The 15,127-nt window shown below is 42.8% G+C and overlaps 1 non-coding gene across 1 annotated transcript; it reads right to left on the bottom strand.

Moving 5' to 3' along the window:
- Positions 1-1,499: 1,499 nt before the first annotated feature.
- On the bottom strand, positions 1,500-1,625 carry LOC115837801. Its single transcript, XR_004032851.1, has one exon. It is a non-coding gene; the product is annotated as a U4atac minor spliceosomal RNA (small nuclear RNA).
- Positions 1,626-15,127: the final 13,502 nt, after the last annotated feature.

The following is a 15,127-nucleotide window of genomic DNA, read 5'->3' as shown; positions in this document are numbered from 1 at the left end:
GTCATTTGCAGGAGTGCTTAATATAAATCTTTTCTGTTATATATGTTCTAAATTCGTTTTCCCAGCCTGTGTGTTATTTTTTTATCTTCATGTTTTCTTTCGCCAAACAAAAGTTTTAAAGTTGTATGTAGTCAATCTGTTGCCATTTTTCTTTATGACTTCTAGACTGGGTATCATGTTTAGTGTCAAAAGACAAAATCACAACAAATTTAGTTTAAAGATCTTATTTGGGGCCGGGTGCTGTGGCTCACGCCTGTAATTCCAGCACTTTGGGAGGCCGAGGTAGGTGGATCATTGAGGTCGGGAGTTCGAGACCAGCCTGGCCAACATGCTGAAACCCCTTCTCTACTAAAAATACAAAAATTAGTTGGGAATGGTGGCACGTGCCTGTAATCCCAGCTACTGAGGAGGGTGAGGCAAGAGAGTTGCTTGAACCTAGGAGGCGGAGGTTGCAGTAGGCCAAAATCGCACCATTGCACTCCAGCCTGGGCAACAGAGCGAGACTCCATCTCAAAAAAAAAAAAAAAAAAAAAAAAGATCTTAATTGCGGTCAGGTGCTGTGGCTCACGCCTGTAATCCCAAAACTTTGGGAGGCTGAGGTGGGAGGATTGCTTGACCTTGGGAATTCAAGGCCAGCCTGGGCAATATAGTGAGACCCTCTCACTGTTAAAAAGAATAAAGAATTTAAAAAATATTTTTTAAAAATTTTAATTGTCTTTTATTTGCAATTCTAGAATCGGGCAACACCTCATACTATAAAACAGAGTGAGTGTTCCAATGAGCTGAGCAGAGGAGGTTGATTTAAGGAACTTTCTTATCATGCTGGCAAAAACTGGCCTGTTTAGGGATTTGGCTGTTGTCTCTGTGTCCTGATTTGTTGAAAGGTCAGATAAAGATCTTAGTTTCAGCAGGTTAGTGTGGAACTTCAGCATGACTGACTCCAGTTTGGTTTTGTCTGTTGGGCCTAGTACAGGAGCTCAGTCCAAACCAATGATCTATTATACATTTGATTTAACATTAGTAAAATATATATTTACGCTAGAACATGCAGTGGTTAATACAGTCTGAATGTTGTCCCCACCTAATCTCATGTTGAATTGTAATCCCCAGTATTGGATGGAGGGGGGCCTGATGACAGGTGACTGGATCACAGGGGCAGATCTCTCAGGAATGACTTAGCACCGTCTCTTTCGTAGTAAGTGAGTTCTCAAGAGAGCTGGTTGCTTAAAAGCGTGTGGCACCTTTCCCTTCTCTCTCTCTTGCCTCTGCTCTCCCTGCGTGAGATTCCTGCTCCCGATTCACCTTCCACCATGATTGGAAGCAGCCCAAAGCTTCACCAGAAGCAAAGCAGCTACCAGTGCCATGCTTCATGTATAGCCTGCAGAACTGTGAGCCACTTAAACCTCCTTTCTTTATAAATTGCCCAGCCTCAGGTATTTCTTTTTTTTTTTCTTTTCAAAAACATTTTTTTTCGATTTCATGGAAAAGAGGTTTTTCATTTTTCCAAAAATTGTACCAAGGTAAAGCAAAGTTCTAGCTGATGCGGGTGCATTGTATAGGCGTTAGCAATACTGCCCTCATTATGCACGCATTAGACAGTAGTGCAACCCCAAGAAAAGGATGGTTACATATTTCTTTATAGCAATGCAAGAACAGCCTAACACATGGTGATATTAAGCAATGGGAGAACAGTGGGCATTAGAAGACACAGATCAGATTAGAATCTACCTTTCTGGATGGATGCGGTAGCTCACACCTGTAATCCCAGTACTTTGCGGGGCTGAGGCAGGCAGATCACCTGAGGTGAAGAGTTTGAGAGCAGTCTGGCCAACATGGTGAAACCCTGTCTCTACTAAAAATACAAAAATCAGTTGGGTATGGTGGCACATGCCTGTAATCCCAGCTACTCGGGAGGATGAGGCAGGAGAATCGTTTGAACCGGAGAGGCGGAGGTTGCAGTGACACGAGATCACACCGTTGCACTCCAGCCTGGGTGACAGAGCAAAACTCCATCTCAAAAATAAATAAATAAAAAGAATCTACCTTTCTCAGATCCTGTTATGTGGTTTCCAGCAAACCCTTAACCAGGAGGATTCAGTTTCTTTTTCCTTAAAAAATATCCTATTAATATCTTCCTCTGGCCATTCGTTGAGAACATTAAATTAAATAACATTTGGAAACACTGGCAGGCTGGTCACAGTGGCTCACGCCTGTAATCCCAGCACTGTGGGAGGCCAAGGCCAGTGGATCACTTGAGCTCAGTACGTTGAGACTAGTCTGGGCAACATGGCAAAACCCAGTCTCTACAAAAAATTAGCTGGATGTGGCGGTGTGTGCCTATAGTCCCAGCTACTCAGGAGGCTGAGGTGGGAGGACTGCTTCAGCCTGGGAGGCAGAGGTTGCAGTGAGCTGAGATGGGCCACTGCACTTCAGCCTGTGCAACAGAGCAAGATCCTGTGTCAAGAAAAGAAAGAAGAAGAAGCAAGCACTGGCAGAGTGCTTAGCATGAAGTAGGCACTGGAGAAATTTTGATACAGTAAGAATAGGAATACTAGGTACCTGAGAGGAGAGGCAGAAAATGTCAGTGGACAAAGTGGAGTGAAAAAGAGGTGAGGAAACAGGACTAGAAAACTCTAAAAGCATGCACACTTAGGTAGTGCAGCAGTGTTTTTGTCCAACTATTAAATAGCACAACCCTAAATTCCTGTCATACTCCTGATCTTTCACTTTAGTGTTCAGGATCTCATAGTAAATATGCAAAATTTGATATTCACTTAATATCGGTTGCTGTGATACTTATTGCAAATCTCTTTTTTTTTTTTTTTTTTTGAGATGAAGTCTCACTCTGTCCCCCAGGCTGGAGTGCAGTGGTGCTATCTCGGCTCACTGCAAGCTCCTCCTCCCGGGTTCGTGCCATTCTCCTGCCTCAGCCTCCCGAGTGGCTGGAACTACAGGTGCCTGCAACCACGCCCGGCTAATTTTTTTGTACTTTTAGTAGAGATGGGGTTTCACCATGTTAGCCAGGATGGTCTCGATCTCCTGACCTCGTGATCCACCCACCTCGGCCTCCCAAAGTGCTGGGATTACAGGCGTGAGCCACCGCACCCGGCCTCAGTTTTCTGTTCTTGTGTTAGTTTGCTGAGAATGATGGCTTCCAGCTTCATCCATGTCCTTGCAAAGGACATGAGCTCATTCTTTTTTATGGCTGCACCTTCCTTTCTTTTTTTAAGAGATGAGATGTTACTTTGTTACTCAGGCTGGAGTGGAGTGGTGTGATCATAGCTCACTGCAGCCTTGAACTTCTGGGCTCAAGCAATCCTCCCGCCTCAGCCTCCTGAGTAGCTGGGACTACAGGTGTGCACCACCACGCCTGGCTTGAAGGCAGCTTTCTCACAGGAATTTTTATGGCTTGCTATAGGTAAGAAAGGGCAGTTCAGATGGTGCTTTCCACAACTGCTGCTTCTCAAGTGCTTTCAGCTAGAAATAAAGTGCAAACTGAGCATTTTGGACCATTATATCCTTAACTTCTTCAGCATCAAGACTGTTTCTCCCCATTTCTTGACTTGTCTTTCTGCAATGTTGGCATCATTTCTAGGCTTACACATTTCTAGGCTCCAGACTCGGGTCATCCTTACTGTTACAGTCCTGGAAAAACAAGACAGCCTCAGCTCAGTAGTTCCCGTACAAATTCCAGTGTTTAGGGTGTTTGGCATAAGTGGAGTCACATGCTTATCCCTGAACTAAGTAATCATTGTTGCCAGGAAATATGGTATTCTCATTGGCCAGGTCAAGTCACATGCTCACCAGAAAGGTGATGGGGAACTAGCTCCACTCTTGCACGTATTGGGGAGGAGATGTTCTCAGTTAACACTTCTCAAACTTGAATGTGCCTTCAAATTGCCAGGGGAGCTTTTAAAATGCAGATTCTTCCTAGCACTTTGGGACGCCAAGGTGGGCAGATGACTTGAGGTCAGGAGTTTGAGACCAGCCTTGCCAATATGGTGAAACCTTGTCTCTTCTAAAAATACAAAAATTAGCTGGGCATGGTGGTGTGCATTTGTAGTCCTAGCTACTAGGTAGACTGAGACAGGAGAATAGCGTGAACCTGGGAGGTGGGGGTTGCAGTGAGCTGAGATTGCACCACTGCACTCCAGCCTGGGTGGCAGAGTGAGACCCTGTCTCAAAAAAATAAGTTAATTAATTAAATAAAATAAAAAATAAATTGCAGATTCTGATTCAGCAGTTCTGGAATAGGCCCAGAGAGGCTGCATTTCCAACAGCCCTTTTCAGATCAGACTCCCAAGGTGCATGCTAATCTGCTAAGTATTACCTGCGTGGTTAGGTGAAGTAACTACAGTAGTAGTAGCAGTAGTTAGTTTGCACTAGGCCCCTAATATGAGGGTCCTAGTGCAAAATGAGAATGTGGGGCCCATCATTCAACAATTATTAAGAATTTTAAGAAAGTGATAACAAAGCACTTAACCAAACACAGAGCTGTTCTACTCTTGGAGCGTGTGCAGCTTCACAGGTCACATGCCCATGGAGCCAGCCTTGACTGTAGCCTGGTCACATGCCCATGGAGCCAGTCTTGATTGTAACCTTCTGTTTTGATGAGGTTGAGTTGGGACCAGAGCAGGATTGCTGTAAACAGTAGGGGAGAGGCAGAGGCAGAACCTGTGGTCCTTCTCTGCTCTCCTCCAAACAGATTTGGCCTCATCTTTGAATGAATGTTGAACATTTGAAAACCAACCACCTTTTTGCAGGAGCACTAGTTACCCGCCTGTTTGTGGAGCCCATATATCTCAATCCAGTTCTCGTCAGGAGGGCCATGAAATGCTAACTTTTTATTCTTAGTTGCCACTGACTTTGCCTCCATATTAGGCTAGATGTTCTTGCTCTGTGTCTCCAAAGGCCTTTACACTTTCACAACCATAACCCTTCGCATGTATTATTTCCATTAACTAGTTTGGTCGTCTGTCTTTCCTCCTGGACTATAAGTTCAAGGAGGGGTAGAGACAGTGTCTGTCTGGTTTATCTTTGTGGCGCCTTTCTTTAGGATGGTGCCTGGAGTAGTGCTTCTAAATTTACATTAACTGAGTTGACAATTAGAGTAACAGTTAACATATCTGGCATTGTCAGATGTTTTAATTTTAGCAGTTTTGGTGGGTGAGAAGTGGTATCCTATTGTGGTTTTAATTTGCATTTCCCAGATGACTAATAAGGTTGCACACCATCTCATGTATTTATTGACCTTTTGAATACCCTCTGTATTCGTGTGCTAGGGTTGTCATAACAAGGTACCACCGACTGGGTAACTCAAACAACAGAAATTTATTTTCTCACAATTTTGGAGGCTAGAAGTCTAGAAGATTAAGGTGTCGGCAAGTTTACTTTCTTCTGAGGGCTCTCTCCTTGACGTGTAGAAGGCTGTGTTCTCCTGTGTCTTCACATGGTCTTCCCCTGTTTGTGTGTGTCCTAATCTCCCCTTTATAAGGACAGCAGTCATATTGAATTGGGGCCCACCCTAGTGACCTCATCTTAACTTAATTACTTCTTTAAATATGCCATCTCCAAATGCAGTCACATTCTGAGGTACTGGAGTTGGGGCTTCAACATATGAACCTGGGGGGATACCATTCAGCTCATAACATCCTTTTTTTGTATGAGTGTCTCTTCAAGTCTCTTGCCCATTTTTCTTTTGAGTTATCCACTGATAGGAGCTCTTGATATCTCTTTGACTCAAGCCTTTTCTTCAAGCCCTCTGCTGTTGGTTACATGGGTTACAACTATCTCCATCCATTCTTCTAATGATATCTTCTAATAAATTGAAGTCCCTAATTTTAATATAGTCCAATTTGTCAGTGTTTCCCTGTATGACTAGTGCTTTTCTTTTTTCTATTGAGAAAATCTTTGCTTCCTCCAAAGTAATGAGACATTCTCTATGTCTCTTCAAAACTTTTGTTTGTTTTACATTTTATATTTAGACATATGGTCCACCGGAAATTTCTTTTTATGTATGGTGTAAGGAAGAGTTCAATATGTATTTTTGAACCATATTTAATTGATCCAGCACCACTGATTAAAAAAAAATATTTTCCTCTCTGCTCTTGCATTGGATCTATAAGTCATTCTGCAGAAAAATTGATATTTTAATAACATTAAGTCTTTAAGTCTATGGTTTTATTATCATGAATTCTGCTTAGGACTTCTTGATATTTATTTTTCTTAAATCTGTGGCTTGATAACTTTTGTCATTTTGGAAAACTCTCAGAAATCATCTCTTCAAATAAGAATTCTTCTGCTATATTCTCTTTCTTCTCTCTGTGGAATCCAGTTACATGTATGCTAGACCTTTTTATTCTGTCTCATATGTCTCTTAGATCTTTTTGTCTTTCCCTACTTCAGTCTGCATATTTTGTTCTGGCCTGTATTCCAATGTACTTATTTTCCTTTCAGCTGCATCTAATATACTATTAAATCAAACCATTCAGTTCTTGCTTTGTAATTGTATTTTTTCAGTCCTAGAATTTCCATTTGATTAATTTTTATAGTTTTCACTTCTCTGCCAAACTTTTCCATTTTGTTATTTAATTTCTTAAACATTAATTTCTTAATTTGTTTAGTTTTATGAGAACTAAAATGCTCATTAAAATGCACATTTAAAAATTCCAATATTTATATCTTCCATTGCTCTTTCCAGTTTGGGGTGAATTATATATTATTTTTGTAGGCCTCCTTATTTCTTAACCCACCTCTAAACATTTGTATGTGAAAAATTATAAGAGCAATTTGAGGCTTTGGAAAATGTTCTCTTCCTCCACAGAGGATTAACATTTGCTTCTAGTAGCAAGTTTGGCCAGAAGTAGGTCATCTTAATGCAATCTGGGATTAAAATAATCCAAAGCTAGGCCTCAGGTCTTGTGAAGTCTGTTCTTATTCACATTTATTCCTGAGATGATGCCCTTCAGGATCCCTGCTGAATGCCTGAAGTGCCTACCAGGGAACCTTTTCTAGCTTTGTCTTTTTTTTCTCCACTTTTTTTTTGTCCCTACAGCTCACAGGACACCTCATGGAGCTCCTCAGCCACCAGCCAATTTGTTGGGTTCCTCTAAGGGGAAAGAGTCTGAATACCAGGCTCACATATCTAGGTTTTCTTTGTCTTCCAAGACTTGGTCCTGCAAATTCTGTCTTCCCTGGTCTCTTGTCAATTAGGTTTGGATGGGAAAATATATAACTAGAGTTGGTTTCTTAGAAGCTGACTTTCTGAGATGGTTCTATTGTCAGGTCTGCTGAGTTGTGCTCAGGTGTCTGTCTCTTGGTTGCCTCCTGGTACTGCCTCTTGAACAAAGAGCATCATCACCAATCCTTGTGTGATGGTTACTACTGAGTGTCAACTTGATTGGATTGAAGGATACAAAGTATTAATCCTGGGTATGTCTGTGAGGCTGTTGCCAAAAGATATTAACATTTGAGTCAATGGGCTGGGGAAGGCAGATCCATCCTTAATCTGGTGGGCACAATCTAATCAGCTTCCAGCGAATATAAAGCAGGCAGAAAAATGTGAAAAAGAGACAATGGGCCTGGCATCCCAGCCTACATCTTTCTCCCCTGCTGGATGCTTCCTGCTCTCGAATGTCAAACTCCAAGTGCTTCAGTTTTGGGACTAGGACTGGCTCTCTTTGCTCCTCAGCTTGCAGACAGCCTATTGTGGGACCTTGTGATAGTGTAAGTTAATACTTAATAAACTCGTATATATATATACACATGTGTGTGTATGTATGTGTACATCACACACACACACACACACACCCATCCTATTAGTTCTGTCCCTCTAAGAGAACCCTGACTAATACAGATTTTGGTACCAGGAATGGTTCTAGAGGAACAGAATATTAAGGATGGAGTTCTTTAGTTGGTTTTGGGGTTTCTGGAGTTGGCTGCTTAATATGATTAGACCCCAAAATGCTAGGGACTGTACTTCCAATAGTATAGATAACACTGATAGTCCTTGGCATGAACTGTTTACAGAGTTATGGAAAATGAATGCATCTGATGCTCCTGATTCACCGCTCGTGAGAGGCAAGGAGTTTAGTGACTCTATACGAAATACCTTTGACCATATGTGGAGAATGAAGGAACATATTGAGGCTGGTTGGTTGCTCCTAAGCTCAGTGGATAAAGTGATGAAAGAAAATGATGAACTCAGGGATTCTGTCTCCTGGCTTCAGAAGCAGATACTGAGCCTCAAATCTGCTAAGATTTCCCTGAGTGAGAGTCTTGTCTCCTGCAGAGAAAGAGCTGAAGTTGTGGAAAAACAGACACGAGCTCTTATTATGTGAGTGGCTGACCTGCAGTGAAAGATGCATGCACAGCCTTGCCAGGTGTATACTGTTAAAGTGAGGGCATTGATTGCGAAAGAATGGGACCCTGCAACTTGGAATAGGGACGTGTGGGAGGACCCCGATGAAGCTGAGGACACTGAGTTTGTCAACTCTGATGAGCCTTTTTTTGCCAGAAGGAACAGCTTCCCATCCCCAGTAGTGGCAACATCCCCTACCTGACCCATGCTGCCATAGCCTTTCCACCTTTGTCTGAGGAGATAAACCCTGCACTGCCTGAGGCAGCAGTGATGGCCTCCCCTGAGGTGGTTGCCAGGCAAGGTAATATTGATTCTCCTCAGAAGTCACCCTCATCACCTCTGTTTGCTTCTAGACTTATAACTTATTTCCTTGGTTAGCTGAAATATGGATTAAAATATGGCCCACTGTGAGCAAGCTGGAAATGCCTGATCTCTCTTGGTTTAATGGAGAGGAAGGGATCCAAAGGCTTAGGGAGATTGGGATGGTGGAGTGGATTAGTCACTTTAGACCTCTCATCCCAGCTGGGAGGGTCCAGAAGATATACCCTTGACTAATGCCTTGCCAAATAGATTTGCCAGGGCGGCACCTGCATCTTTGAAGAGCCCTGTAATGGCTCTTTTCTGTATGTCATATCCAACAGTGGGAACTACAAAATTTAAATACAATGAGAATGATCAGATCACGAGGTTGCAGGGGCCAAGTAGCAGCACTCAACTGTCAAAGGCAAGGTGGGTGTAGCTCCTGTAATGGACAGCAGAGGCAAAGCAGAAATCAGAATAGTCTTGCTCATCATCACTGACCATCAGAGAAATGCAAATCAAAACCACAATGAGATACCATCTCATGCCAGTTAGAATGGCCATCATTAAAAAGTCAGGAAACAACAGGTGCTGGAGAGGATGTGGAGAAATACGAACACTTTTACACTGTTGGTGGGACTGTAAACTAGTTCAACCATTGTGGAAGTCAGTGTGGCGATTCCTCAGGGATCTAGAACTAGAAATACCATTTGACCCAGCCATCCCATTACTGGGTATGTACCCAAAGGATTATAAATCATGCTGCTATAAAGACACATGCACACGTATGTTTATTGTGGCACTATTCACAATAGCAAAGACTTGGAACCAACCCAAATGTCCAACAATGATAGACTGGATTAAGAAAATGTGGCACATATACACCATGGAATACTATGCAGCCATAAAAAAGGATGAGTTCATGTCCTTTGTAGGGACATGGATGAAGCTGGAAACCATCATTCTCAGTAAACTATCGCAAGGACAAAAAACCAAACACCACATGTTCTCACTCATAGGTGGGAATTGAACAATGAGAACTCATGGACACAGGAAGGGGAACATCACACTCCGGGGACTGTTGTGGGGTTGGGGGAGGGGGGAGGGACAGCATTAGGAGATATACCTAATGCTAAATGACGAGTTGATGGGTGCAGCAAACCAACATGGCACATGTATACATATGTAAGAAACCTGCATGTTGTGCACATGTACCCTAGAACTTAAAGTATAATAATAAAAAAAAAAGAAATCAGAATAGTCTGACTCATGTAGAACTCTGGCATTGGCTAATTAATCATGGTGTTCCTAGAAGCGAAATTGACAGGAAGCCTACTGCATTCCTATTTAAATTATACAAACAGAAAACTTTTAGGGAGAATGGATAAAAGACTAAATTGAATTATAAAAACAGAGAGTCACAGCCCCTCAATCAATTTCCAGACTTGAGCCAGTTTACAGACTTAGAACCCCTTGAACGAAGGGGAGTCACATCCCTTTGGAGGAGGACCCCACTACATTACCGACAATTTATTCAGTGAATTTTTCTCGCATCCTTCCCCAAGAAGAGAGCTCGCTTTTTACCAGGGTAACTGTGCACTGGGGAAAGGGAAATGATCAGACATTTCAGGGACTACTGGTCACTGGCTCTGAGCTGATGTTGATTGCAGGGGATCCAAAACATCACTGTGGTCCTCCAGTTAAAGTAGGGGCTTATGGAGGTCAGGTAATTAATGGGCTTTGGTGGAAACTGAACGTTTGACTATGGGTCATCAGGTCACCATGCAACCTGAACTGCCTATCATGAACTGGGTGCTATCTGACCCATCTAGCCATAAAGTGGGTCACACACAGCAGCATTCCATCATCAAATGGAAGTGGTAGACACCTGATCGGGCTCAAGCAGTTCCTGAAGGCACAAGTAAGTTACATGAGGAAGTGGCTCAAATGTCCAGGGTCTCCGCTCCTGCCACCCTGCCTTTTCTCCCCCAGCCTGCACTGATGGCCTCATGGGGAGTTCTCTATGATCAGTAGATGGAGGAAGAGAAGACTAGGGCCTGGTTCACAGATGGTTCTGCACAGTATGCAGGCACCTCCCAAAAGCGGACCTGCAGCACTGTAGCCCCCTTCTAGGACATCCCTGAAGAACAGCGGTGAAGGGAAATCTTCCTCGTGGGCAGAACGTTGGGCAGTGCACCTGCTTGTGCACTTCACATGGAAGGAGAAATGGCTAGATGTGAAATTATATACTGATTCATGGGCTATAGCCAATGGTTTGGCTGGATGGTCAGGAACTTGAAAGAAGCATGATTGGAAAATTGGTGACAAAGAAATTTGGGGAAGAGGTATGTAGTGGACCTCTCTAAGGGGTCAAAAACTGTGAAGATATTTGTATTCTATGTGAGTGCTCACCAGTGGGTGACCTCAGCAGAGGAGGAGTTTAATAATCATGTGGATAGGATGACCCACTCTGTGGACACCACTCAGCCTGTTTCCCCAGCCACCCCTGTCATTGCCCAATGGGCCCATGAACAAAGTGGCCATGGTGGCAGGGTTGGAGGTTTCGCATGGGCTCAGCAACATGGACTTCCACTCACCAAGGCTGACCTGCCTGACTATGGCCACTGCTGAGTGCCCAACTTGCCAGCAGCAGAGATGAACACTGAGCCCTCGATATGGCACCATTCCTCGGGGTGATCAGCCAGCTACCTGGTGGCAGGTTGATTATATTGGATCTCTTCCATCATGCAAAGGGCAGAGGTTTGTCCTCACTGGAATAGACACTTACTCTGGATATGGGTTTGCCTATCCTGCATGCAATACTTCTGCCAAGACTACCATCCATGGACTCACGGAATGCCTCATCCACCATCATGGTATTCCACGCAGCATTGCCTCTGACCAATGGACTCACTTTAGGGGTAAAGAAGTGTGGCAGTGGCTCATGCTCACGAAATTCACTGGTCTTACCATGTTCCCCATCATCCTGAAGCAGCTGGATTGATATAATGGTGGAATGGCCTGTTGAAGTCACAATTACAACGCCAACTAGGTGACCATACTTTGCAGGGCTGGGGCAAAGTTCTCCAGAAGGCCGGGTGTGCTCTGAATCAGTGTCAATATGTTATTGTTTCTCCCAAAGCCAGGATGCACAGGTCCAGGAATCAAGGGGTGGAAGTGGAAGTGGCACCACTCACCATCACCCCTAATGATCCACTAGCAAATTTTTTGCTTCCTGTTCCTGCAACATTACGTTCCTCTGGCCTAGAGGTCTTAGTTCCAGAGGGAAGTACGCTGCCACCAGGAGACACAACAATGATTTCACTAAACTGGAAGTTAAGATTGCCACCTGGACTCTTTGGGCTCCTCCTACCTTTAAGTCAACAGACTAAGAAGGGAGTTACAGAGTTGGCTGGGGTGACTGACCCAGACTATCAAGATGAAGTCAGCCTATTACTCCATTACAGAGGTAAGAAAGAGTATGCATGGAATACAAGAGATCCATTAGGGCATCTCTTGGTATTACTATGCCCTGTGATTAAGGTCAATGGGAAACTGCAACAGCCCAATCCAGGCAGGACCACAAATGACCCAGACCCTGCAGGAGTGAAGGTTGGGTAACTCCACCAGGAAAAAAAAAATATATATATATATATATATATATATATATATATATATATATATTCACAAGGTCTGTTTGTTGCACAGAATTCTTTTGGTCTCAACTTTCTGACTTTGATGATAAGAATGTTACTTTCCTTCTGGTACAGGAAGGACATCTTCCATATGAGAGTTTTATTTCCTGTTTTCTGTGACATTTCACAATCTCCTTGTCAAGTCTTATTGTGAAGTTGTGGAGTGTGCCACCTTACTGTCCCTGCATCTTTTTTTTTTTTTTTAGAAAGAGTATCACTCTGTTGCCCAGACTGGAGTGTAGTGATGCGATCTCGTCTCACTGCATCCTCCACCTCCTGCATTCAAGTGATTGACCTGCCTCAGCCTCCCCAGCAACTGGGATTACAGGCACATCCCATCATGCCCAGCTAATTTTTTTTTTTTTTAGTTTTTTTTTTTATTATACTTTAGGTTTTAGGGTACATGTGCACAATGTGCAGGTTTCTTACATATGTATCCATGTGCCATGTTGATTTCCTGCACCCATTAACTCGTCATTTAGCATTAGGTATATCTCCTAATGCTGTCCCTCCCCCCTCCCCCAACCCCACAACAGTCCCCGGAGTGTGATGTTCCCCTTCCTGTGTCCATGAGTTCTCATTGTTCAATTCCCACCTATGAGTGAGACCATGCGGTGTTTGGTTTTTTGTCCTTGTGATAGTTTACTGAGAATGATGTTTTCCAGTTTCATCCATGTCCCTACAAAGGACATGAACTCATCCTTTTTTATGGCTGCATAGTATTCCATGGTGTATATGTGCCACATTTTCTTAATCCAGTCTATCGTTGTTGGACATTTGGGTTGGTTCCAAGTCTTTGCTATTGTGAATAGTGCCGCAATAAACATACATGTGCATGTGTCTTTATAGCAGCATGATTTATAGTCCTTTGGGTATATACCCAGTAATGGGATGGCTGGGTCAAATGGTATTTCTAGTTCGAGATCCCTGAGGAATCGCCACACTGACGTCCACAATGGTTGAACTAGTTTACAGTCCCACCAACAGTGTAAAAGTGTTCCTATTTCTCCACATCCTCTCCAGCACCTATTGTTTCCTGATTTTTTAATGATGGCCATTCTAACTGGTGTGAGATGGTATCTCACTGTGGTTTTGATTTGCATTTCTCTGATGGCCAGTGATGATGAGCATTTCTTCATGTGTTTTTTGGCCGCATAAATGTCTTCTTTTAAGAAGTGTCTGTTCATGTCCTTTGCACACTTTTTGATGGGGTTGTTTGTTTTTTTCTTGTAAATTTGTTTGAGTTCATTGTAGATTATGGATATTAGCCCTTTGTCAGATGAGTAGGTTGCAAAAATTTTCTCCCATTCTGTAGGTTGCCTGTTCACTCTGATGGTAGTTTCTTTTGCTGTGCAGAAGCTCTTTAGTTTAATGAGATCCCATTTGTCAATTTTGGCTTTTGTTGCCATTGCTTTTGGTGTTTTAGACATGAAGTCCTTTCCCATGCCTATGTCCTGAATGGTATTGCCTAGGTTTTCTTGTAGGATTTTAATGGTTTTAGGTCTAACATTTAAGTCTTTAATCCATCTTGAATTAATTTTTGTATAAGGTGTAAGGAAGGGATCCAGTTTCAGCTTTCTACATATGGCTAGCCAGTTTTCCCAGCACCATTTATTAAATAGGGAATCCTTTCCCCATTTCTTGTTTCTGTCAGGTTTGTCAAAGATCAGATAGTTGTAGATATGCGGCATCATTTCTGAGGACTCTGTTCTGTTCCATTGATCTATGTCTCTGTTGTGGTACCAGTACCATGCTGTTTTGGTTACTGTAGCCTTGTAGTATAGTTTGAAGTCAGGTAGCGTGATGCCTCCAGCTTTGTTCTTTTGGCTTAGGATTGACTTGGCGATGCCGGCTCTTTTTTGGTTCCATATGAACTTTAAAGTAGTTTTTTCCAATTCTGTGAAGAAAGTCATTGGTAGCTTGATGGGGATGGCATTGAATCTATAAATTACCTTGGGCAGTATGGCCATTTTCACGATATTGATTCTTCCAACCCATGAGCATGAAATGTTCTTCCATTTGTTTGTATCCTCTTTTATTTCATTGAGCAGTGGCTTGTAGTTCTCCTTGAAGAGGTCCTTCACATCCCTTGTAAGTTGGATTCCTAGGTATTTTATTCTCTTTGAAGCAATTGTGAATGGGAGTTCACTCATGATTTGGCTCTCTGTTTGTCTGTGATTGGTGTACAAGAATGCTTGTGATTTTTGTACATTGATTTTGTATCCTGAGACTTTGCTGAAGTTGCTAATCAGCTTAAGGAGATTTTGGGCTGAGACAATGGGGTTTTCTAGATATACAATCATGTCATCTGCAAACAGGGACAATTTGACTTCCTCTTTTCCAAATTGAATACCCTTTATTTCCTTCTCCTGCCTGATTGCTCTGGCCAGAACTTCCAGCACTATGTTGAATAGGAGTGGTGAGAGAGGGCATCCCTGTCTTGTGTCAGTTTTCAGAGGGAATGCTTCCAGTTTTTGCCCATTCAGTATGATATTGGCTGTGGGTTTGTCGTAGGTAGCTCTTATTATTTTGAGATACGTCCCATCAATACCTAATTTATTGAGAGTTTTTAGCATGAAGGGTTGTTGAATTTTGTCAAAGGCATTTTCTGCATCTATTGAGATAATCATGTGGTTTTTGTCTTTGGTTCTGTTTATGTGCTGGATTACATTTATTGATTTGCATATGTTGAACCAGCCTTGCATCCCAGGGATGAAGCCCACTTGATTATGGTGGATAAGCTTTTTGATGTGCTGCTGGATTCGGTTTGCCA

Source organism: Nomascus leucogenys, chromosome 12, assembly GCF_006542625.1.
Source record: "Nomascus leucogenys isolate Asia chromosome 12, Asia_NLE_v1, whole genome shotgun sequence".
Lineage (NCBI taxonomy): Eukaryota > Metazoa > Chordata > Mammalia > Primates > Hylobatidae > Nomascus > Nomascus leucogenys.
Note: the sequence above shows the minus strand (reverse complement) of the source record. Positions and strands in the feature narration are given on the sequence as shown.